The sequence below is a fragment of the Diceros bicornis genome (genome assembly GCF_020826845.1).
Source record: "Diceros bicornis minor isolate mBicDic1 chromosome 30 unlocalized genomic scaffold, mDicBic1.mat.cur SUPER_30_unloc_1, whole genome shotgun sequence".
NCBI classification, from domain to species: Eukaryota; Metazoa; Chordata; class Mammalia; order Perissodactyla; family Rhinocerotidae; genus Diceros; species Diceros bicornis.
In genome coordinates, this window is record NW_026690899.1 from 402,631 (window position 1) to 430,167 (window position 27,537).

The window sequence follows — 27,537 nt, forward strand, 5'->3', positions numbered from 1 at the left end:
TGTGGAAAAGGAGACTGTGTTGAGAATCAGCACCTCTCCAAAACGTATATTGGTAAAGGGAAGAGGACAGATGGGGCAGAAACTGAAAGGGGATATGGGTTTCTGGGAAACCTTTATTAAGATGAGCTTATTTAAAAGTCCTTGGAAAGGATCTCGTTGAAAAGAAGTGGGACAGGATGGTTAGTTGAGAATACAGGAAGTAATATAATCCAAAATGCAAATAGTCTGATTGCCTCAGATAGGAGGAAGGACACTTCCTTTAAGGTAAGAACAGAGAGAAGGAAAGGAAGATAGATTTGCAACTGGAAGTCGGAGGTAAGGTTGTCTACTGAGAATGAAGGGGACTATGTGTAAGATCCATGGTTTGAGAAGAGTGGAAGAGATTTGGAATAGTCACTAGGGAAAGAGAGTTGACAGAGAATGTGTAAGTTAGGATTGGTACATTTTAAAGGCTTTTAGTTATGAATTTATAGTGATGCCAGGTTAGTCTAGCATAGCTTTCTATAGCAGTATTCAGCTGCTCAATTAAGTGAATGGTGAAATGGGGTAATAGATTGGTGCAGGATTGAGATTTTTCTAGAAAGGTGCAGAAACAATACAACAATAAACATATTTCAAGGAAGTTTAGGATATTAGTGATTTTGGGAGGGATGATGAATCACAGTGAATACAAAAGGAAGTGATGTAGGGAAAGGGCTAAAGGCCTCATGGCACTGTACATCCTGACGAGATTGAAAAATAATTGCGGGAGATGAAGTGAACGTAATTGAACAAGCAAACTGAAAGAAGATGAGGTAGTATTCAGAGAGGTGGATGTTTCAATTTTCGATTATTGATAATAGAAAATGTCAGATGATGGAAGGATCAGCATGGCCGTTCCTTTATGGAAGGGAAGCAAAGAACTGAGGAGCCAAGTAGTGGATGAATTATCGACGTGTATAGTTAAGACGCACAGGAATTACAAATTTTGTGGTCAGGTAGTCATATCTTTGGTGAATAATGGAAAAGGACCGAGATGAGGTCTGTATATAACAGTGACTAGAAGAGGGAGAAGGTGACATTGCCAAATTATACAAGCTTCAAATAAGCAAAATTTTAAAAACGAGTGTTTAGAAATAGCAGTGGGATGTCAGAAGGAGTGTAAATGAATCAACAGCAATTATGTAGGTGGACTGTGGGGAAAAGAGTGGTTTCAGATAGAACGCAGAATTTGAGAGAATGCTCTGCGAAGAAGTTGAGAGTTTGCAATTGTCTATCAGAAGTTCCAGCGTTCTCAGTGAAAGGGGTTGGATCGGAGGCTGTGAAATGATGGCGAGAGTTCTTAACACCTTTATAAATGATTTCCAATGACCTACTTCTAAATAATTTTAACGTTCTATGACTAATTCATCATTTATACTCTACTTTCAAGTTGTCCCTAAGGTCCTTAATGTTATTTTATTTATTTTTTTGTTTATTGCAGTAACATTGGTTTATAACATTGTATAAATTTCAGGTGTACATCATTATACCTCTATTTCTGCATAGATTACATCATGTTCACCACCGAAATACTAATTACAACCCATCACCACACACATCTGCCGAATTATCCCTTTCGCCCTCCCCCCTCCCCCCTTCCCCTCTGGTAACCACCAATCCAGTCTCTGTCTCTATGTGTTTGTTTATTGCTGTTATTATCTAATACTTAATGAAGGAAATCATAAGGTATTTGACCTTCTCCCTATGACTTATTTCGCTTTGCGTAATACCCTCAATGTCCATCCATGTTGTCACAAATGGCTGGATTTCATCATTTCTTATGGCTGAGTAGTATTCCATTGTGTATATATACCACATCTTCTTTAACCATTCGTCCCTTGATGGGCACTTAGGTTGCTTCCAAGTCTTGGCTATTGTGAATAATGCTGCAATGAACACAGGGGTGCATGTATCTTTATGCATTGGTGTTTTCAAGTTCTTTGGGTAAATACCCAGCAGTGGAATAGCTGGATCATATGGTAGTTCTATCCTTGATTTTTTGAGGATTCTCCATACTGTTTTCCATAGTGGCTGCACCAGTTTTCACTCCCACCAACAGTGTATGAGAGTTCCCTTCTCTCCACATCCTCTCCAACATATGATGTTTCCTGTCTTGTTAATTATAACCATTCTGACTGGTGTGAGGTAATATCTCGTTGAAGTTTTGATTTGCATTTCCCTGATAGTTAATGATTTTGTAGATCTTTTCATGTGTCTGTTGGCCATCTGTGTATCTACAGTGGAGAAAAGAAAGTCTCTTCAACCATAGTGTTTGAAAACTGGGTAGCCACATGCAAAAAAATGAAAGTAGACCCTTACCTTACACCATACACAAAAATTAACTCCAAATGGATTAAAGACTTGAATGTAAGACCTGAAACTATGAAACTTCTAGAAGAAAACCTAGGCAGTATGCTCTTCGACATCGGTCTTAGCAACATATTTTCAAGCACCATGTCTGACCGGGCAAGAGAAACAATAGAAAAAATAAACAAATGGGACTACATCAAACTAAAAAGCTTCTGCACAGCCAAGGAAACCACCAACAAAATGAAAAGACAACCTAACAATTGGGAGAAGATATTTGAAAACCATACATCTGATAATGGCTCTATCTCCAAAATATATAAAGAACTCATGCATCTCAACAACAAAAAAAAACTACTAACCCAATTAAAAAATGGGCAAAAGACCTGAACAGATATTTCTCCAAAGAAGATATACAGAAGGCCCTTAATTTTAATAGTTCCTTTTCTAAAATAGAAAAACCAAAAAGTGAGATGGATATTTAATAGGTTTTTTTTGTCTCTTTTAAAAAATATATTGAAGTTATTATAGCCATTTTCTAAATGTTAACATCTAAACCCTGAGAGACCTTTGGTCTATGTCTGGCAAGTGTCTGACATATTGTAGCACTTTTACGCGTATAGGATCAAAGTTAATATATAGTGCTTCTTCTGAAAGTTTTAAATTATAAATTGCTCTTTAGAGCATATGTTCACAAAAAATGGCATGTAAAATTCAATTTAATGGTTGAATTGTGAAAGTTTCATGTTGACATTGTATCAGTAAAGATAGTTTTTCTTTTCTTTTGTTTTTAGTACCACATGTCTTTAAAATGGAAGAGAGTGAAGATGGTATCAGGATACTGTTGTAAACAAAATGGAGAAAGTGATTATGATGGTGATGGTCAATTTCTGGCTCAAGAGGGCTTCATAATTTCAAGAAACTTGATTAATATAAAACCCCTATTAATGTCTATGAATATTAGAGAATTTTAAGCTTGTCTGGAAAGCATTTGTCTTAAAAGGTCAAAGATTTGCAGGCATTTAGGAGAGAGAATGTCTGAGATTGTTGGCCTGAATTGATCCTGAACAGAGTATCTGGGAAACAGAAAACACCGTCTCCATTTTCTTCCAAATTCAAGAATTGATATAGTTAGTAATTGTTATAACTCTCATATTATTGTTAGTGTGAATCACAGGGTTGTTATGTTAGAAGACCTTACAAGCCCTTAGGAAACAAAAAAATTATTAAGCTTTTCTGGTATCTTATTGATTGTAAGTAGAAAAATACATTTCCAGACACGATTTGCTAGTTTTCTTAAAATTTGTACCACGTGATAAGTGTTCATCTCCTTATTTGTTTCTCTGTATCTGACCTCTGCAGTGACACTTTGCCAATTTGTCTTTTTTCTCAGGAAAGCTGAAAATTAAGTGGGTTGCAATTATGACTATCTTGTCAGCAAACATTGTGCTTCCAACTGCATCGTACACTTTGTTCAGTTGCCAAAGAATAGTACATGTATTCCAATTATTCAGAAGTATGTAATGCTTATTATATATTCTTCTAGTATTGTTACATTTCATAAAGGTCTTTTGATGGAACTCACCTACATTGGAAAGTATTTTCCTTCCCCAAATTGCCAACTGTGTTTCCCATGTTGCTAACTCTTGCTACTTGCCACCTGCAATTCTCATGATGGCTTTATGTTGTTGATGTAAAATCACTCATAGCAGATTTTGCAAGGCTGTTCATATAACATGACAAAATTGATGGTGAAAATAAAATTATTGATTCATGTAATAATATAGTAAAGCCTGATATGTTATTTTATGATGGAGGTTATATAATTTTATCAAAACCAGACAGAGTGCAAAGACCTGTACAGAAATGGTATCATTCATAAATAAAACAATCCTAAATATAAAATGTAGTTATAAAGATGTGGAAAAAAATTACCAAAATTCATTTTCTCAAAATAAAATATTTGCTGTCTCATAAAGTAGTGTTTAGTTTCTTAAAAATGACTTCTTACTTTCATTACATTCTTTCTCTTTCCTTCAGGTGTCTGATCTAAGCCCATAAGTTTTATGATCAGTATTTCATTCCTGGTTTATTTAATGGTGTTATTTTCCCATAGTTATTCACAGTTATTATATTCGTTGGGGTATAGAATTTTGAGAATAACCTAAAATCTAGACACTATAATAAAAATGAACATGATCTGCATTGTCTGTCTCTTGAGTGTGCTCGGGGGCTTCACTCTCAAACCCATGAGCACCTGATTGTACCTCTCAACATGAGTGCATTGTTGTAAATTAAGAATGATGATTTTTTCATGAATCAGTTCAAGCCCAGTTCTCCTTTACACTCTGATCAACTTACATGTGTCATCAATAAATATTTATCCTATTCTATTTCTTCCATATTCTGTACCATGTTATTCCAAATCCCACAATTATTCCAAAGTAGAGTTGCCAGATTCAGAAAACAAAAATGCAAGAAACTCAGTTAAACTTGAATTTCAGTTAAACAACAAATTTTTGTGTGTGTATAAGCAGGCAATATTTGTGTATTTGCGTGCAAAATTTTTCTGCAATATTTGGGACATATTTCTACTAAAAAAATATTTGTTTATATCTGAAATTGAAATGTAAGTAAGCCCCTTGTATTCTGCCTGGTAACTCCAATTCATGGGATCTATTGTCCTCCCCAATCCAGGCTCAGCATCAGTTAACTCAGGAGCCTCACTTGAGTGAGAACAGGAACCAGACAAGGATGCACACTCTCACCACTCTTATTTGACATAGTACTGGAAGTCCTAGCCAGAGCAATCAGTCAAGAAAAAGAAATAAAAGGGACCCAAATTGGAAAGTAAGAAGTGAAACTGTCAGTATTTGCAGATGACATGATTTTATATAGAGAAAACCCTAAAGAATCCACCAGAAAACTTTTAGAAGTAATAAACGAATACGGTAAAGTTGCCTTCACATTTATATTTATACTTCAAGTAACCTTGAAAACACAACCAAACATTCACCAACCTCAAAAGAAGAATATGAAGGAATGTTAGTTTTTTTTCTTTATTTTGATGTTATACATGTGATTTTTTCTAAACTCTAGATTGAATTAATTGGAGACAATATTGCTGCTTGCATCCAGGGAAAGTGATACATGAAAATAATTTTTAAAATTCTTTAGTGAAATTTTCACAATAGGTTCTGATGTTAGATATATCTTGCTTAAGAGTTAAAGGAGGTATGGAAACAAGGTGTCTGTTGACAGAAGAATGGATAAAAAATGTGATATATATACACATGTTGTATATAGATACATATACAAAAGAATGTCATTCGGCCTTAAAAACAAGGAAATCCTTCTATTTGTGCCAACATGGATGAACTTGGAGTTCATTATGCACAGTGAAATAAGCAAAACGAAGGACGACAAATACTCTTTGGTATCATTTATGTGTGAAAAATATAAGAAAATCATTCAATCTTATAGAAACAGAGAGTTGAATGTGTTTTCCAGGGACTGCGGTGTGGGGGAAATAGAGAGAAATTAGTAAAAGCGTACAAACATTCAGTTATAAGATAAATAAATTCTGGGAACCTAATGTATAACAGGGTGCAACTATAGTCAATAACACTGTATTTTTTAATTGAAATTTGTTAAGAGGGTAGAAAATAAATGTCCTCACCAAAGTATGTATGTATATAAGTATGCATGAATAAATAAATACATAAATAGGTAAATAAATAAATAAATAAATAAACATCTCATCACTTAAAACAGAAGAGTTAAAGGGAATAATCTTTACTACTGGTGACCTAAGTATTTTTCAAGTTTTTGGTGTGTGTTCCTGTGTGAAGGACAGTCTCAAGAAAAGGATCAATGTTTGTTCATTTTGATGCCACCACATGGATATCATAAGGTGGAGAAAAGTTGTGTTTATGCTCTTGATAATTTAGTTGAACTTTAGAAATTCCCTACTGAGATGAAGAGAGTTTTCATAAAGGGTATGTGAGATGGAAACTAACCTGAGAGAGAGTCAAGACGATTTTGAGGAGATAATATTAAGAGGACTTATGCTAAGCATGATAATAGCCCCCAAAATATATCAACATATTGCTTCTCAGTACCTATCAATATATTAGATTATTTGAAGAAGAATTAAACTTGTAGGTTGAATTAAAGTTATTAATAAACTGACTTTAAGATAGATTAACTTGGATTATCTGGATGGGCACAATGTAATCACAAAGGGCCTTAACTGTGGAACAATGGGTCAAGAGACACAGTGCCTGAGTGATGCTATGTAAAAAAGACTCAATTGTTTATTGCTGGCTTTGAAATTATAAGGGGCCTACAAGCCAAGAAATATGTGGCCTCTATAAGTGTGATAAGTAAAGGAAATAGATTATCCCTAAACTCTCCATATAGGAATGTAGCCCTGCAGAGACCTTGACTTTAAACTAGTGAAATCTTTTCAGGCTTCAGACTGCCAAAACTGTAGATAAAAATTTTCTGTTGTTTAAATCATCAAGTTATTAGTAAATTATTACAGAAGTAACAGTAAACAAATATAGGATTTGAATATTGTCATGTCCCATTAGGACTTTTTAAAAAAACAGATTGACATTAAGGGACTCCAGTCTCCTTTCACTTGAAATCCCCCAAAAATTGCTTAAAATTCTTGAAATTACTCCATTATCTCTCCCAAGCGTTGGTTATAGAAAATAAGTCAGAATTTTACAAATTCCAGAAAACGTGGAAACATTCTCTTTTGTTTTGGTGAATCTTTTCCCACTTACTTCACTTCACTTGCACAAAAAACACTGAATAATTTTTCTGTGCCTATCACTGTTATGGGTGGTAAATATTAAACAAAAGAAGGAAAAATAGCAAAGAAATGCTTACTAAAGAGGAATACCCAGGAATTAAAGAAGTATAGATAGTGGACACCTTACTCAGACATGATTATGAGTCAAAATGTAATATGTAGGTTTTACATACCTATTATTTCTCAAATCTATTATAATATTACACATGTAAAATAATAGTGAGGCTGATTATTTTAGAATTTATAGGAGATATTTAGGATATATCAAAAATTATTGGATGAAATAAAAATTATGATAAATATGACTTTGACCAAGAAATAAATAATGTTGATGTTTTTTATTTTTTTCAGACAAACAAAATATACGTTTCATCTTTGCCATTAAGATGAACACACTTTCCACTCACGTTACCATTAAGAAAAGCTTCTTTTCCAAGCTGGCATTGGATCCTCAATGAACAGCTTCCTCCTTTTCTTCTGAATCTTCACAATTCTGTGTCTTAGGCAGAAGTCTACATACTTCACCAACAGTCCCCTGACCCTCATGTGCATACTGATGCTTCTCATTTTAGTATTTTTGGTGTCGCCAGACATTTTAGTAACTAAATTTTTGGAAGGACTGCAAATGTAAGGTGTATTTTCTTGTAAGCAGGGTGATTAGATGTATCTCCATCTGTAGTCCTCCTGAGCATGCTCTCGGCCATTACCATCAGCCCAGGCACATCCTGGTTGTCTAGGTGGAAACATAAATTCACAAATTAAATTGTGCATATTTTCTTCTTCTTATGGTCCTTATGTGTATCTTGCAATGGTAACCTGATCTACACTGTTGCTTCTTCCAATGTGACCCAGACTAATCTTCTGATTCTCAGTAAACACTGCTCACTTTACCCAGTGATCTCTACTCATCAGTGGCCTGTTTCCCACTCTGATATCCAGAGACTACTTCTTTGTAGGAATTATGCTGGTCCCAAGTATGTATATGATGATTCACTTATTCAGGCATCCGTTATGGCCCCAGCACATTCACAGCAACAGCCTCTCCCCAAAAGCCTCTAGAGAGAAAAGGGCCACCCAGACCATCCTTCTGCTGGTGAGTTTCTTTGTGATCATGTACTAAGTGGACATCATCTTTTCATCCTCTTCATCCTTGTTATGAGAAGATGATCCAGTCTTCTCAGATGTCCAGTGGCTTGTGCTCAATCTCTATGCTGCTTCCTATGCTTTGGTGTTAATCGGTTCTGACAAAAGCATAGTCAACATTTAAAAAATTAGGTTGTAAAGGTAACATCAATTTTTAACATTTCCAATGAAAATTAGTCTTGACAATAGATCCTCTGTCATCAATTAAAATTACTGCTAGGAGCCTGCACCATGGTGTATTGGTTAATTTGGTGTGCTCCACTTCGGTGGCCCAGGTTCATGGGTTTCAGTCCCAGGAGGAAACCTACGGCCCTCATCAGCCATTCTGAGACAATGACCCACATACAAAATAGAGGAAGATTGGCACAGATGTTAGTTCAGGGCTAATGTTCCTCAAGTAAAAAAAAGAGGAAGATTGGAAACAGGTGTGAGCTCAGGGCAACTATTCACTAGCAAAAAAAAATAAAAATTATTGCTAGCACAGATTTTGCCCTCTGATTTAACTAAAATGTATGGAATTATAGTTTAATATATCTAGATACCGAAACCTGTGATAGAAATTTCTTTGTGTTTATTTCATTCTGTATTCAACTTGTTTGGATATTCTCATATGTTTACAAGTTTCCTACACTTTTATTTTGATTTTCAAATCTTCATAGAGGGAAAATTTTTGTTCATGTTCAAGTGTACACTTTAGAAGCTTCTTTGGAAATCAAATTTTTACTTGTGAAATTATTTTGTTTTACACTTGTTCATTTAAAATATTTTAGCTAACTATTGAATTCTAGCTTGAATATGTTTTTCCCCTGAACACTTAATGTTTTATTTCTATGGATTATGGCTATTAAAACTGGAGAAGTTCAGGGGCCTGCCTGGTGGCATAGTGGTTAAGTTCATGTGTTCCACTTTAGTGGCCTGGGGTTCACGGGTTCGGATCCCAGTCATGGACCTACACCCTGCTCCTCAAGTCATGCTGTGACAGCATCACACATGCAAAATAGACGGAGATTGACACAGATGTTAGCTCAGGGCCAATCTTCCTCACCAAAAAAACACCAAAAATAAAAAAAACAGTGGAGAATTCGTTGTCATCTTTGTAGGATATCTCTCCTGTTACTACTTTCAAGCATGTTTCTTCTCTTTGTGTTAGGACGTTTGACTCATATTTTTGTTCCACTATTTCTCTTTATTTATTTATTTTATGATGCAAAACATTTATGGATAGAAAGACCCGTGTCTGATTTCAATTTTAGAAATATATAGATAATTGTTTATTTCATTGTTTCTTTTCATTCTGTCTCTCTTTTAAATTTCAGTTTTATAGAGGTAAAATTGACAAATAAAGTTGTAATATATTTAAAGTGTACATTATGATGATTTAATATACCTATACATTGTAAAAGGATCCCCCCATCTAGTTAATTAACACATCCATCCCTTGACACATTTATCTCCTTTTATTGTTGAGAATATTTAAGCTCTACTCTCTTAGCAAGTTTCAATTATACAATACAGTGTTAGCAACCATAGTCACCATGATTTACATTATATCCTCAGAACTTATTTGTATTAGAGATGAAAATTTGTACTCATTTACCAACATCTCCCTATTTCCCCCAACCCCAGCCCACTTTTCAACTCTCTGTTTCTATAAGTTTGACTTTTTTATTCAGATTCCACATATAAACAATATCAGGCATTGCCTTTTTCTCTTTGGCTTGTTTTGTTTAGCATAGTGCCCTCGTATTCTATCCATGTTGTTGAAAATAGCAAGATTTTGTTCTTACTCATGATTGAATAATATTCTATGGTATACACCACATCTTTACCCATTCATCTGTTGATAGATACTTCGATTGCTTTCATATTTTGCCTACTGTTAATAATGCTACAATAATCACGAGAGTGTAGATATCTCTTCAAGATTCTGTTTTCATCTCCTTTGGATACATACCTAGAAGTGGGATTTCCTAATATTAGTGGGATTTCTTTGATTATTAGTTATAATGAGCGCCTTTCATGTACTTGGACATTTGCATATCTTCCTCTGCCCATTTCTTAATCAGCTTGTTTGGCTTTTTATTTTTACTATTGAGTTTTCTGTGTTCTTTATGTAATTTGGATATTAACCTCTTATCAAACATACAATTTGAAAATATTTTATCCCATTCCATAAGTTTCCTTTTTTTTTTTAGTGGTTTTCTTTTTTTTGCAGAAGATTTCTAGTTTCAGTAGTCCAGATTGTTTAGTTTTTTTCTTTTTTTGCTTGTGCTTTTGCTGTCAAATCCAAAACATTGTTGTTAAGATTGACGTCAAGGCGCATTCCCTTTATATATTCTCTAAATCTCATGATGCAGTTAGATATGTTTTCTTTATTCTCTCTGCAGTCATCAAGTCTCTCTAACTGAAGTTGTGTTGCATTCGACTGTGTCTTTCTGTGTTCTGCACTTTGAATGGATTCACTCTGCTTAATATTCCCGTTCACTCATCTTCTCATCATCTTGATCTAATTTAATGTTTAAGCCATACATTAAAATTTTTAACTTAAAATATTTTTAACTCTTTAATTTATATATTTTTTCCAAGTATAGTTTGTCAAATATTTTTTTTATCTTTCCTCATTATTTGATTTCCAATATTTCCATTTTTGTTTGTTTTAAAATTTTAAACATAATTCTAACATCTATTTTTACAGGCCCTTTTTCCTTAAGTTGTTTTCCTGTGTGTTTCCTAATTTCCTATTGTGCTCTCACACGTCGGAGACCTTCCATGGGGAATTGCTCTTGTCTGGATCTGTTTGATTTGAGTTGCTCTGGAATCAAGGTGGACGCCCCACCCAGATAGAAGGGCTGTGTGATCACCCAGCATCTGGAGGAAGAACTGACTTCCCTGTTTCATTACTACTCTGGATAATTTGTTTTGTTTACTTCTGTTCCTGTAAAGTTCCCACAAGTTCATTTCAATTCTGTGGGACCTTTTAATGATTATTGTAACTTCCTAAAGATTTTCCATTGTCAGAAAGAGATTTCTTCTCTGTTGTTCTTCAAAATTACAGACATCGAAGTGATGCACATGAGTAAAATATTTCACACAGATATTTTGTGAGAGGTAACAGTGCCTTGAGTTGTTGAAATCTTGAGTTTCTTGATTGAGGCACATACACCCTGCAATATACCATATGACTGTAAGTTGCAGAGTGTGCTTATTATATTTTTATGTTTAATTGAACAAATATTTAATAAGAACCTACTTTCTGTCAAATACTGTGCTAAGCACCAAAACTTCATGTTCCCACAGCACAGCAATATGCTCAGAAATTAAAACCAAGAATGGAGTCATTGTCACAACCTCATAAACTGAGGGCAGGTAGGAAGGGGATAAAGTAGATGCAAGTGATTCCCGTGCCAGAAAATGCACCCACCAGAAACTTTTTTCCACTGGACAAGTCTCCACTAAGTGGTTGTTTTAAAGCATTTCAATATCTATTGAGAAGAAAATTGTCATCTCTACATCTCATGCACTGGTGCCTGGTAGGCATTCAAATATTATGAACATGATTTTTAAAAATGCAGGTGTAAAGGATATTCATATTTGGACTATAAAACACTTTTTTCATTTAATATGGTTGCAATAACCCTTAAGAAATATATAGGAGCTAGTCCATTGGTGTAGTGGTTAAGTTTGTATGCTCTGCTTCTGTAGCCCAGGGATCACAAGTTTGGATCCCAGGTGCAGACCTACACACCACTCATCAAGCCATGCTGTGGCATCATCCCACATACAAAATAGAGGAAGATTGGCAACAGATGTTAGCTCAGGGCTACTTTTCTTCCCCGAAAAAAAAAAGGAAGATATAAATATCCCTGCTGTGACTGCATAAATATTTAAGGCAGACTTATTTCTGGATCCTTAAGCTAGATCCAGAAATCTAGCTTCTTCCAGAAATCTAACTTCTTCCAGAAATCTTCCGGTTGCCCACAATCTCGCAAGGCCAGAGAAGCAAGAGGAGATTTCTATTCTGGAGAGGAGAGAGCAGGTGACACAACTGGCTTGGAAACACAACAAATTGCACCTGCATTTACAGAAGCAACACAGAAAGGAGAATGTCCTAGTCCTATTTTGTCTCACACACACACTTGGGACTCATGTGGTCTCATCCCTGCCCTAGTTGTCCTTTTCCAACTTGGAGAGGCTTACACAGAAGTCATGGAGTTCATTGATCTTCCCGTCCAGCACCTCTAGGAGGTTCTTCAATTCTGCCTTCAGGTTGCATGGTTGCTAGTTACTTTCCTTAGTGACTGTCTTTAGAGAAAGCACTCGGTCTTCCAGGTGCTCTTGATTCTCGCTCTTTGCTGCCTCTAACTTCTCAGAGATGTATTCACACTCTGACATGAGCTGAGGTTTGATTTCACTTTGTTTTCAGAGGTCTTTTAACCCTGTCTCCTTTTCTCAGAGTTCTGACCCCAGATCCTCAATTCTTCTCTTCAACTCGGTATTCTTCTCCTTCTCTATGTTTATCTCACTGCTTTATTCTTCCAAGTCTTCAATATTCTTCTATAGCCAGTCATTCTCTTCAAGGCAGATAAAGAGCTGCCCCTTCCACTGCTCCACACTAGCCACTGACTCCTGAAATGCCATGGGCAGCCAGATATTGCTCTCCTGCAGGGGCTGCAGCTTATTCTCCTATTTCTACACATTGGCAGCACTCTATGTCACAAATCAGCTTGTCCTTCTCAGACTTCAGCTGTGTGTGGAAGGTAGCCATATGAGAGGCCTTTTCATTGTGTACCCCATTGACACTGTAAACCTGAGTAGAGGGTGAAGTTCCACACCCAGATTCTTGGGAATGATTACTCAAGGATTTGATTTTCTCCTGGGACTTGTTTCTGGCTACTTTGGCTGCATCTTTTACCTCCTAAAATTTCTCTGCAAACTTTGTCAGCTGCTGTTCAGGGGAAAAACGCAAACCAAACACCACTTTGGCTCTACTGTTGGTCCACTGCCCAAACTTCTGTGATATTTTAATTAAAGTAATATTAAGTGTGCTTGTGTTGTTTATAATCACTTTGGCTCCTTACAAACTTAGGATCCAATACTTGATTTTGTGACACCTAGAAGTAGGATATGGTGGCTTCCTGCTCACTTGCTGACACCCAGTTCTTGGTGATGGAGTCCACCTGGAAGACATGCTTGGATGGTGAAGATGGGCTGTTCTCTCATCTTCTGCACTGCTTTTCTCAGTTACTCCCCACGCAGCACATAAGGTGACCTGTGCCCACACGGCTCAGCGCTGGCACCTCTCAACTCTGTGAAGCTGCTGCTCTCGCCACCTCCAGGTGCAGCAGGGAATGTGCCACCAGGGGCAAGGTGATCAAGTTGCCCAGCTCCCTAATCAGTATCGTTACATATCCTCATGGTTTCCAGCACCAGGGCCCCCGATTGTGACTAATTTTTGGTATTTGAAAGTCATGTTATGTTGTGCACAAGTATCAAAGTGTTAAAGCTTCATTTTAGTGATGGGTAAGAGAAAATGTTCAGAATCCACGAATTTCCTGTCATATTAAGCTAGTAACTGGCAGAATTAGTCACCTGAATTCAGGCCCCTTGATTCCTTTCATTATGCTTCCACTTAACAGTTCTCTGATTCCTTAAAAGTAATCTTAATTTAGATATTTTATTTAATCCAGAAGTTATTTAAAAGAATGTTTTAAGTGAAATCAGCTGGAGGTCATATATTACTTTTTAAAAAATTTTTTGTTTATTGCAGTAACATTGGTTTATAACATTGTATAAATTTCAGGTGTACATCATTATACTTATATTTCTGCATAGATTACATCATGTTCACCACTCAAATACTAATTACAACCCATCACCACACACTTGTGCCGAATTATCCCTTTCACCACCTCCCTACCCACTTCCCCTCTGATAACCTAAGTGCCCATCAAGGGATGGATGGATAAAGAAGATGTGGTATATATACACAATGGAATACTACTCAGCCACAAGAAACGATGAAATCCAGCCATTTGTTACTACATATATTACTTTTTGTTTACAGTTTAATTGATAGTTTCTATTGTCATTTCAGAGTGGCTACTGCAGAGTTTCTGCTTTCATGAAATTGTTGACAATTTGAAGCCTAAAATCTTTCCATTTTTAAGGAGATTTCTCTGGATATTTAAAAATAACGTGTATCTTCTGTTTACTTGTTGAAAATACTGTCCATCTGTCTATCTACTCAACTACAGTAGTAAAACTCTTTAATAAAGTCATATAACCATCTTTAAGATCATTTATTTATTGTATAACTCTGCACAATATAGTTGACATAGGTCTAATTGCTTATCTTTAGAAAATCCTAATTATTAGGATCACCCTTGGCTAGTGTCTGGGAATGTAGATTTTGAAATCGGCTTGCATGTTTTGTTATTGTTGACTTTTAAGTTTTCTTTGAATATTTTGAAAAACAGTCCTTTATCAAATATGACTTCTGCAAATATTTTCTCCCAGTCTGTGGCTTCTCTTTTTGTTCTCTTGATAGTGTCTACAGGAGAATAAGAAACTTTAATTGTAATGAAACCTAGCTTATCAATTCTTTTATTCATGAATTGTGCCTTTAATGTCATATCTAAAAAGTCATTACAAAATTCATTTTTAGTTATGTTTTTATTTTTTTTTTAATTTTATTTTTGTAAGGAAGATCAGCCCTGAGCTAACATCCATGCTAAACCTCCTCTTTTTGCTGAGGAAGACCAGCTCTGAGCTAACATGTATTGTCAATCCTCCTCCTTTTTTCCCCCAAAGCCTTAGTAGATAGCTGCATGTCATAGTTGCACATCCTTCTAGTTCCTGTATGTGGGACGTGGCCTCAGCATGGCTGTAGAAGCAGTGCATCAGTGCGCACCGAGGATCCGCACCCAGGCTGCCTGTAGCAGAGTGCACGCACTTAACTGCTAAGCCATAGGGCCGGCCCCACCAAATCCAAAGTCATCTAAATTTTTGCTGTTATCATGTAGGAGTTTTATACTTCTGTGTTTTATATTTATTATTCATGTTGTTTTAATTTTGTGAAAGGCTTGAAGTCTGTGTCTAGACGATTTTTTCTTTTCTTTTTCTTTCTTTTTTTTTTTAATAAGGAAGATTAGCCCTGATCTAACATCACTTGTCAATCTTCATTTTTTTGCTTGAGAGGAAGATTAGCTCTGAGCTAACATCCATGTCACTCTGCCTCTACTTTTTATATGTGGGTCACCACAACAGCATGGCTGACAAGTGGATTAGGTCCAGACCCATGTTCTGAACCTGTGAACTAGGGCCACTGAAGTGGGACATGCCAAACTTAACCACTATGCCATGGCCCGGCCCCTGGATTCATTTTTTTAACGTGTATGTCCAATTCCAGCACTATTTGTTGACAATATCTTTTCTCCATTGAATTGTCTTTGCTCCTTTGTTAAAATCAGTTCACTATATCTATGTGCGTCTATTTTTGGCCTCTCTAACTTATGTCACAGATATATTTGTCTATTCTGCCAGTGCCAGAGTGTCTTGATTACTGAAGTGTAAAATAATTCTTGAAGTTTCATAATGTCAATCCTCCAAATTTGTTCTTCTCTTTCAATACTGTGTTGGCTATTCTGAGTCTTTTGCCTTTCATTATAAAGTTTAGAATCAGCTTTTGATATCCACAGAATAACCTGAAGGCATTTTGAGTGGGATTGTATTGATTCTATAGATCAAATTAGGAGACATGCCACCTTGACAATATTGAGTCTTTCTATCCGTGAACATGAAATGTATTTCCATTTGTTTTGTTCTTCTTTATTTTATTAGCTTTTTAGTTTTCTTCGTATATATCTTGTGCATATTTTGTTAGATTTCTCCCCAAATATTTCATTTTTCTGAATGCTAAGGTAAATGGTGTTGTGTCGTTTATTTACAAAATCCTCTTCTTCATTGTTGATATATAGGAAAGCAATTTACATTTGTATATTGATCTTCTATTCTGCAAAGTTGCTATTAACACTTATTAGTTAAAAATCTCTTTTAGTCATTTTTTTGCATTTTCTACATAGGTAATCATATCATCTACATAAAATAGGAGATAATTTTATTTCTTCCTTCCAAATCAATATATCTTTTATTTCCTTTTCTTGTCTTACTGCATTAGCTACGACTTCTAGCATGATGTTGAAAATAAATGGTGAGAGGGGACATCCTTGCCTTGTTTCTGATCTTAGAGGGAAAGTGTCTAGTTTCTCACCATTCAATATGATATCTATAGGTTTTTTTTGAAGATATTATTTATCAAGTTGAAGAAGAACACTATATTCCTAGTTTAGTGAGCGTTCTTATCATCAGGGGGTGTTGTGTTTTGTCGTATGCTTTTTCTGCATCAATTGATATAATCATGTAATTTTTCCAGCATTTTTGAGATATAATTCACATAACATTGTGTAAATTTAAGGTATACAACATGTTGATTTGATATACTTATATATTTCAAAATGGTTACCAACATAGTGTTAGTTAACACCTCCAATATTTCACTTAATTACCATTTCCCTTTTGTGAAGAGAACATTTAAGAGCTAGTCTCTTATCAACTTTCAAATATATAATTCTGTATTATTGACTATAATCATCATGCTGTACATTAGATCCCCAGAACTTATTCATCTTAAAACTGGCAGTTTGTACTCTTTGACCAACTTGCCCTCATTACCCCCAGTCTCCAACCCCTGGTAATGAACATTCTACTCTTGTTCTGTATGAGTTAAGCTTTTTTTAGATTCTGCATATAATTGATAGCATACCATACAGTCATGCATTGCTTAATAACAGGGATACGTTCTGAGAAATGCATCATTAGGTGATTTTGTTATTGTGTGAACATCATAGAGTGTACCTACACAAACATAGGTGGTATAGCCTGATATACACCTAGGCTATATGGTACTAATCTTACGGGACCAGTATTCTGTAGATGGTCCATCATTGACCAAAATGTCATTATGCGGCACATGACTGTATTTGTGTTTCTCTGTCTGACGTACTTAACATAATGCCTTCAAGGTCCATCCATGTTGTCACAAAGGCAGAATTTCCTTCTTTCTCCTGGCTGACTATTAGTCCATTCTGTATATATACCACATCTTCTTTACCCATTCACCCATTGATGGACAGTTAGGGTTTTTTTCATATATTGACTGTTATGAATAATGCAGGAAAGAACATGAAAATGGAGATATCTCTTTGAGATCCTGTTTTCATTTCTTTTGGATATATACCCATATGCACGGATTGCTGCATAATATGGTAGATCTATTTTTAATTTTTGCAGGAGCTTCCATACTATTTGGATAGTGATTTCACAAATATACATTCTCACAAACAGTGCCCATCTTCCCGTTTTCTCCACATTTTCACCAACATTTGTTATCTCTTATCTTTTTGATGATAGTCTTTCTAACAAGTGTGAGGTGATATCTCATTGTGGTTTTAATTTGCAAATTTTTATTTGTCTTTGTTCTATTTGGTTTATTTTCAAATATGCCTCATAACGTCTTCTACATTTTACTTACTCTTTAAAAAATTAAAATTATTTGTGCTTTTTTCTTAAGCTGGTATCCAATCTCTCACACCACTTGAATTCTAATTATGAATTTTATGGTTTCAGAAGATTATTGATTCAGATGATTATTGGTACATACTTTGTGATTTGGTTATTAGAGCTTATGTTATGTGCCATAATAAAGTTAACAACACTATTTTGCTCCTTGAAGGTCTAAGGGTCTTAATGATAGATTGGTAGACACAAAATTTGAATTTACTTATTCCATAAGCTATGCCACAGCTGAGAACTTTTCAAAATCACGTCTTGGTTTAGGTTTTCATAAACTATACACAATGAACGAATATAACTCAGAACCAATATGAAGTCAGGTCCTTTTTTTCCTACACAGTTGAAGTATCAAGAATAAAATAGATTTGCTCCACTGTGCAATATTATTGCCAACTTCTTTTTCACACATATTTTATCTTAAAGTAAAAATTCTGGAAGTGTTAGCTTCATGTAGGTATCTTCAGTTTCCATTGTCTGGGTTCTATAGATTGCCGATATTTCTCTTTTGCCTCCATGGATGACATAAACTCACATTTCAGGTTAATATTATCAGGAAATCCATTCAGTGGAACCCACGTTTCCTGGTTGTTTTTCAATCTGGCTTGATAATTGTCTTTATTTTAATCCCTAGAGTGTTCTCCTATTATCTTATAGAATCAACTAGACATTTAAATGAATATTATTTTATATATCATTCATTATTTGAAAATTATGTGTGTATTAATTTCCTTATTGACTGAAACACCAGTATTGCCAAACATAACTTAAAAAAACCTTTCCAGATTAACTTCAAGAAGCATTTCTTGTAGGATATCAGAGCCCATTTAAAAATACTGGTTTTGTGAATCCAGAATGTTGTGGGGTTTTTTCCTCATTTATTCTTTTCTTATAGCAATTCACTTGTGTTTTTGTCTAGTACATTTACAATTTTATTTTTTAGACAATAATATCTGATCCATTTGTGCTTTTTCCTTATTTATACAGTACAAAAGAGATACAATTTTCTCAGACCAGTTCTTTTAAAGTCTATTTTCCCTCACTTAATTGAGAGGTCGCCATTGTCATACATTAAATTTCCATATTCTACTGGGTTTATTTCCAAATTTCCTATTCTTTAATGTCTTTTATTTCATGTCCCAATATCCAACTTCTTTAATTAAAGTCCGTTTAGGGTCTATTTTAATGCTGTTAGGGCTAGCACACTGGTTGTTTTTGTTTTTAGAACTTTTGTCTTGCTTGTTTGCTCTATTTCTATAGCTATAGAGAAAGAAACTCAACTCAGATATTTATGGATATGGGCTTATTTTGAAATTAATTTAGCAAAAATGATCTTTTGTATCCAGAACCTTACTAATCAGAACATGGTTTATCATACCATTTACTTAAACCTATTTTGTTTCTTTCAATGCATTTCAGAGTTTTATAGACTCTCCTCATATATGTTTACTCATTTATAGTTTATTTTCTGTTTTGTTATTGCAATAAGAATCTTCTATCTCCTAACTGGTTTTTGCTTTCACATATAAAGTATATTAATTTTTGTATGTTAACTTAATGACATTCTAATTTACAAAAATTATCTAATTGTTTTAGTATTTTCTTCTGTTTTGGTGGGATTTTCAAATATAAAATTGTATTATCTGTAGGAGAGAGATCACTTAACTTATTTGTTTACAATTTAATGACTTTTTTATCTCTTACCTGATTACCCCAGATATATTTTAGTAATTAGTCTGTTTTAAATGTCTCTTTCCATTGAGATCAATTTGCCAAGTTGTATTTTGTGGAAAATACAGATTTGTATAAATTTTCAATTTTATATCCAGGAAGTTTTCCATGTAAAGTCTTACAATTTTTAAGCATTGCCTGTTTTGATGTTTTTTGCTCCTCTTTTCATTTTTAAATTTTTGCATATTTCTTTCTTATTTAATAGTTTACTTAATAGCTATTCTATTATCATGAAGATATAGTTATTCTAGCTATACACACAATGCATTCAGCCTGTTTCTATTGAATGAAACTTTAACCCCTGGAAAAAATTTCAGTACCTGCTACAAATAGGAGACATTCATGTTTACATAACATCCTTAGGTGATTCACTAATGAGATTACTCTGTTCCCAATTTCCATCTATACAAGGCTTTGCAGGTGAATTTTTCAATGAATTTTGCATCTAAAATAAATGTCTAATTTTATACAACTAAAAAGCAACCCTCATCATAACAAAATATATATTTCAGTACATAAAAAGAGCTTTTTCTACTATGTAGATTCTTCTTTTCCCTCTGTCTTCAATGTGATTGAGTGGAAGTTATTTTTAAAAGGATTGCAACTGTTCTTCTAACTGTTACTAGAAATTCCAGTGGTAGAACTCAGCTTGTATCTTCACAAATCCATTCATGATATATTATGGAGCGTAACGCCTTAGCCTGTAATCATGAACTTGAGTTTGTATTGTGAGTCTGTCGTTTTCTGGCTTTGCCATCGTGGAAGGCTACTACTCGTCCCTGAAGCCTTAATGTCTGTAAAAAGTGTAATAATGGTATCTATCTTATACATTGCTGTGAAGATTATAGACAGGAGTAGGCATGAGAAATTTAGCAGAGTGTCTGGTAACTCATGAGTGTTCATTAATATAACCTAGTATTAGTTGCTCTCCCAGACAAGACCAACAACAAAAAAAGAGACAAAAATGATGCATTGAAACGAAGAGGTACACTCTATTGACAGTGAAAATTAACAGACAATATCCATGAGGAAGATCAGATATAGAACTTGGCAGACAAATATTTTAAATCAACTCGATTAAATATGGTCAAACACATAAAAGAATCCACGGACAAAGATGTAGAGAAAACCAGAAGAATAATGTGTCTACAAATAAAGCATATCATTACACAGATAGAAATTATAGAAAACAACCAAAAAGACATTTTGGAGCAGTAAAGCACTGATGTGGTCAAAACTTTGTTTATGAATTGTTTTACAATTTCCATGAGACAGTCTCCCATGCCCCTACTTACTGAATCACCTTTGGTTAGGAGTGAAGGAATTTACCTCAGGAGGTTATCAATGACTTTATTCTCCTACCTACATATTCCTTGAGACATACCATACCTTGGAATGTGAGGACACTCATTCATTAGCTTCCATGCCCTAATCATTGAGACTAATCAGATAACCTAATACTTTTGCCTTTGACATTTCTATAGAATAGTAAAAATAGCTAGAAATCATATAGATTGGCCCCACACAGACATTTAAATGCAGCTCTTTACTGCTCGTGGGTCCTGTGCCCACGCTGAACACAAAATATAGATGCATGAATGAACAAGTGGCTCATGTCTGAAAACTCATTTTAGACTCAGAACTCAGCAACCCCATATCAGCACTGTAACTGAAGTTAAAAATTTCATAGAAGATTTAAATAGCAGATTTGATTTCACAGACTAAAAGTGAAAATGATTATATAGGTAAACTGAAATTATTCAACCTGAGAACAGTCAAGAAAATAGAATAAAGAGAAACAAACAGAGTTTAAGGAGCTCAGACTAAAAGCATACCACAATACACATAGTGGGAATCCCAGTTAGAGAGAAGCTAGAAACAAGTGCAAAAAAAATTATTTGATGAAAAAATCATTAAAAAATTCCCAAATTGATAAAATACACAAATCCACACATTCAAGGAGCTCAATGAACTCCAAGAAAGTTAAGTTCAATGAGATCCACAGTGAGATGCGTTATGACAAAAATTGTCAAAAGACAAAGAGACAATATTGAAAGCAGCAATAGGAAAGTGTCTTGTCACATACAAATGTTCCTCAAAGAGATTGGTAACAGATATCTCATCAGAATCCATAGAGATCAGTAGAAAGTAGAATGACAGGTTTAATGTGTTAAAAAGGGGAAAAAGTTCCGCCAAGAATTCTTTATGTCAAATGACACTTCAAAAGTAAAGAAAATATGACAGAGTAGGAAGCCCCTCGAATCTGTCTTCCCTCCTAGATAAAAATTGTACTTGCATAACCTGTCTGATGTAAGTATTTAGGAACTCTGAGTTTATTGAAGGCTTACAACTTCCAGGGGAACGCTTTCATGATAAATTGTGGTCAATTTAGGTCAATCTCAGCTCTTAGCACAATAAGACCTATCAATCTCTCATCTCCAGTCCCAAGCTAGGCAGCAATACTTATGTTCCTGGATCAGTTGGCACACAACTTTCACGAGCCAGAATCAGCCAAAATAACCTTGTCCTCCAACTATCAGGAATCTGTGCTTTAATTGCTGATTGCTGCTTCTGATCTCAGAGATGCAGATAAAGACAGAGGAAGCCTTTTTTGGCGCACTTCTTCCTATTGTTGCAAGCCCCTGGCCCTCTGGCTAAAGTGACTTCTCGGGCACTTCAAGTGCCTAAACATTTTCCCTTCACGTCCAATTTCTCTTTTTTCCCTTTTGGAAGCCAGAAATTATAACTAGGACAAAAAAAATAAACAACTGAATATACAGAAATACCATCCCTCTGTGATCAGATCCCCATCCCCTTAGATCTGGTAATATCATCTTTTTAGTTGCCCCACTAGTCCTAAGGCTGGTCTAACTTTCAGATGATGTTAACCTCTGGGTTCCCTCTCTGTCCCCTATTTATCTGTTTAGCCCCTTTAGGGCATTTTTTTATGGAAATTACTTTATTTCTACTGAATAGTATTGAGTGCCTGCTTTTGCAAGCAGCAAAACTTATTTTTCCCCCAATTACAATAAGAACTAATGGCTATAACTCTTTACTTTTTTGTTATTTTAAACACCACCTCTTGTTTTATGGTTCAGTGTCAACAATTCATGTGTTAATAAGAAAACAGCCTTTCTGTGGACTTTTTGGTAGACAAATTACCCTCATAATACAGGCTTTGAGAACATCCAGAAAAACAAAGGGACATATATATTGCTGAAAAATTTAAGCTTTCTTGTCAGCAGATAATTTTAATACTATAGAATTGACATTTCCACTCTGATAGAGTAGAACGACTTTTTAATATATTTTTGTGTTTAGCTTTTACATCACTCAAAGGAATTCTTCTTAGTCTGATTTTCCTCAATATCTTAATATTTTCCATGATAATAGGATCTTACTGGCATTTTAAATCTTGGCAGAGTTCCATGCTATCTATAACAGTAGTATACAAAGTAGCTGTGTAATAGTCTAAGAACTAATAAACCTATTTAGATTTCCTAACACCAAAAAATACGTTAGATTTTGGGGAAAATAGAACAAAGAGAATTAAATATTGGTATATCAATATCTGTGCAGGCAAACAGAGTGGTCAGTATACTTACTTTGATAAGCGCTTACAACAGTGATGGACACTAAAGTCTTTTATTGAAAAAGGAAATGTTAACCAAGATGGTAAAACTATTACTTGGTTTGTGGAAAAGTGTCTCATAAGCCTTAATTTTTGAAAAAGAAAAAAGAAACCCACTACTCTTCTCAGCTTGACAAGATAGATGTTCCTCAGTGTATGGTGGGGTTACATCCCGATAAACCCATTGTAAGTTAAATATATTGTAAGTCAAAAATGTACTTGATACACCTAACCTACTGAACATCATAGCTTAGTCTACCTAAAACATGCTCAGAACACTTACATTATCATATAGTTGGGCAAAATCATCTAACAAAAAGCCCATTGTATAATAAAGTGTTGAATATCTCATGTTCTTTATTAAATACTATAATAAAAGTGAAAAGCTTAGTGCTTGTATGGGTACTCATCCAGAAAACACTGACAACACAGTACACTGTAGAGTGTGAGTTATTTACCCTTGTGATTGTGTGGCTGACTGGGAGCTGCAGCCTGCTGCTGCTGCCCGGCATCACAAGTGTATCATGCCACATATTCCGACCCCAGGAAAAGACCAAAATTCAAAATAGGGTTTCTACTGAACACATGTCACTTTTGCACCAGCTTAAAGTCGAAAAAGTGTAAGTCAAACCATTATAAGATGGTAACCGTCTGTAAATAGTTTGTACACTTTGAGTTTACAGAGGCATCCTTTGTTGCTTAAATATCTAGTTTGTAGCTTACTTTTAAAGGAAGCTTCCAAGACTTTTGCAGTGAGTTTTCCTCATTATACATCCCTATCGAACAACTTGGTGTGCGCTTTGTTTTCCAGATTGAATCCTGACTGATACACCATTTTCAAGATACAATTTCTCCCAAATTAATTAACAGGTTGTTAGTGACCATCTGATAGTAACATAGCACTGAGCACATAGAAATGAATAAGACCCTAAAGGAATTTAGCCTCATGGGAGACAAATAAATCAATGTGTGATTACAGTACGGTAGTTTGAATAATCATGTGGGCTCTGAAGGCAATTGACAGGGGATGAGTTGGCTCTAGACTTGCTGTGTGAACATGGGCAAGTTAGGCACCCATTGAGAAGGACCTTGCGAAATGGGCTAAGGAGCTAGATTGAGGGGTACTCTTTGCACCACAAAGATCTATTTAGGAAGAGTGCCCCATGAGGATATATAGGACAGATTAAGAAGATCTGGCTGAATGCAAGGTTACCATTAATTTTTAAGATACTTCTATAGTTCAGGGTGATGGCAGTAGAAATAGGAAGATGGAGGCAGAAGTTATTTGGTCAGTTGAATCACCTAGAATTGTTGGTAAACTGGAGAAGAAAAGAGAAGGGTAAAGAAATAAGTGACAAACTTTTTAGTTTTGCATGGTTATTCCAGGGGAGGATGACCTTTTTTCTCTCCGAATTCCTGTTGAACAATTGTTAGGTCCAAACTGTAACCCATTTCATTATTTCTAATCCTTTAAAGTGTTCGATTCTATCATCTTCCCACTTAGAATAAATGATGGGTCCTTAAAGAGAAAATAATGACAATATAATTTCTATCCCCCAGAGTTTTCCATATAATATTTCACATATATAGATGTTTAAAAGATTTCTTTGATAAATCTAGATATATTTTAAAATATTCATCAAAAGATGATATATTACCACAAGTCAGATTAAGTAATAACTTTTTTCATTTTTGTGTGTGTGAAGAAGTTCAGCCCTGAGCTAACATCTATTGCCAATCCTCCTCCTTATTATTTTCCTTTTCCTCCCCAAAGCCCCAGGAGATAGTTGTATGTGATAATTGCACATCCTGCTAGCTGCTATATTTGGGATGCCACGTCAGCATGGCCAGACAAGCAGTGCCTCAGTGCGCACCCAGGATCCAAACCTGGGCCACCAGGAACAGAGGGCTCGCACTTAACTGCTAAGCCACGGGGCCGGATCCCATAAGTTTTAAAAATTTAATGAATAATTCTAACTAAATTCTTTAGCTTTCCATAATATCAACTTCATAAATATTGACTGTTAAGTAGAATAAAAATATTATCTTACCTACACGAATTTGATCTTTTACAGTTTCAAAGTAGTAACCACCTTACTAATTGTCTTCAGTTATAAAAAGTTAGTGAGAAATTTATGATTAGAATTAAGAGACCCATTTAATGGGATTCTATGATTAAGTGGACTAATATTGAATATGTGATATTTAATATCACTGTTATTCTCTTTTAACAAAAGGCTTACTCCATGATTAGAAAATGAAAGTTCAGGGAGATGTCATCATCATGGTGGCACAAGAGGATCCTTTTGTGTCTCCAGTGACAATCCACAGTGACTGAAATATCCATAAACGAACAAAGGCTACATTGTACAACACACTAGAATTCCAGAAAATTCCACACTTCGGAATGTGCAAAGGAGGATGGATTGAGCACATACAGTAAGCTAAATGAAGGAACCGTAGAGGCAGAGCCCAGGATTCTAGATAGCTGGCTGTGGCAGCTAAGCCAGCCACCTCTAGCCCAAAAGAACCTAATGGACAGCAGCAGAGCCACATATGTGACTCCAGCCTTCCATCTTCAGTGACAGCTGCAGCCACAGGAAGCAGAACAGTTGCAGAAATGGAGACCCCTACCCAGGCATCTCACCTGTGGCTCAGAGACTGGTAGCAGTGGCAAAGATACATACAGGACTCCTACATCCCAACTGTAGTGGCGCCTCTGAACACAAAGTAACAGGCAAGAGCTGAGATGGTGTCCCACATAGCCAGTTCCCTTCTCCTCCCATCCATGGTGGAAGAGCTTCTGACTCAAGTGACCTTGCATGTGGCTGAAGTGTCAGCTATCCCTGTGCCCCTAGTAGCAATTCCAGTGACCACAGTGACACAAGAAACAACAAGGTACCAGTGACCCCTGGAAGTTCAGGCAGTGATGATGAGAGACACAGCAGTACCAAAAATAGAGGCAGTGGAGGGTAGAACATGCAGCTATTTAAAAACAGCCAGAGGCAGCTCAAGTAAGAGAAACCAAAAACTAGTGCTATAACATCACCTACTAAAAAACAAGAGAAAGTCTTCTAATCTCCAAGCAATTGAAAAATGTGAATCAAAACAAAGTTATACCTAAATAGAAAATGTGTTTCAGTCTGGCCCAGTGGCATAGCAGATAACTTCTCATGCTCCACCTTGGTAGCCCAATGTTTGCCAGTTTGGATCCTACAGACCTACACACCACTCATCAAGCCGTGTTGAGGGGGAATCCTACATAGAACAACTAGAAGGATGTACAGCTGTGACATACATCTATCTACTGGGGTTTTGGGGAGAAAAAAATGGAAAAAAAAGAGGAAGATTGGCAACAGATGTTATCTCAGGGCGAATGTGCCTCAAAATTAAAATTTGATACAATGAATATGCTGGCAGAAGAATAACAGCAAGCACCACAATGAGCCACAATACCATGACTCACAAAACTACAAAAAAAAAAAAAAACTCTGAAAGGCAGTTCAATAAGCTCAGGAATAAAATAAATGGACAAAAGAAATATTTTACAAAAGAGTTTGAAAATCTAAAAAAGAACCAAGAGAAATTATGGAGCTGAAGAATGCAATAAATGAGATGAAGCATTCATTAGAAAACATTGGCAATAGAGCCAATCATATGGAAGAGAAAATTAAGAAGCTCAATAATACAAATCTGGAAAGGATGCAGGTAGAAGAGGAGAGAGAAATAAGACTTTTAAAATATGTATAAATTATAAGAGAATTCTCTGACTCCATTGGAAAGGTCAAAAGATGAGTAATGGGTATCCAAGAAGGAGAAGAGAGAGAGAAGAAAGCAGAAAGCTTATTTAAAGAAATAATAACTGAAAACTTCCCAAACCCAGGGAAGAAACTGTCCATACAAATTCATGAAGCAAATAGAACACTCAATTGTCTCAATGCAAAAAGACCTTCTTAAAAACACAGGATAATAAAGTGCTCAAAAATAAATCACAAAAATAATATTAAAAGCAACCAAAGAGAAAATAAAATAAACTATGAGAGAATTCCCATCAAGCTATCAACAGATTTCTCAGCAGAAACTCTACAGCAAAAAATAAAATAGAAACAATATATTCAAAATATTGAAAGATAAAAACTATTAGCCAAGAATACTCTATCCAGCAAAGTTATCTTTCAGATGTGAGGGACAAATAGAGGCTTTACTCACAAACAAATGCTGAGAGAGGATTCTGCCACTAGACCTGCCTTACAAT

At 35.3% G+C, this 27,537-nt stretch overlaps 1 pseudogene; it reads right to left on the reverse strand.

The window, feature by feature from the left end:
- Positions 1–12,457: 12,457 nt before the first annotated feature.
- LOC131402082 (homer protein homolog 2-like) lies at positions 12,458–13,513 on the reverse strand (annotated as a pseudogene).
- Between the last annotated feature and the right edge of the window lie 14,024 nt (positions 13,514–27,537).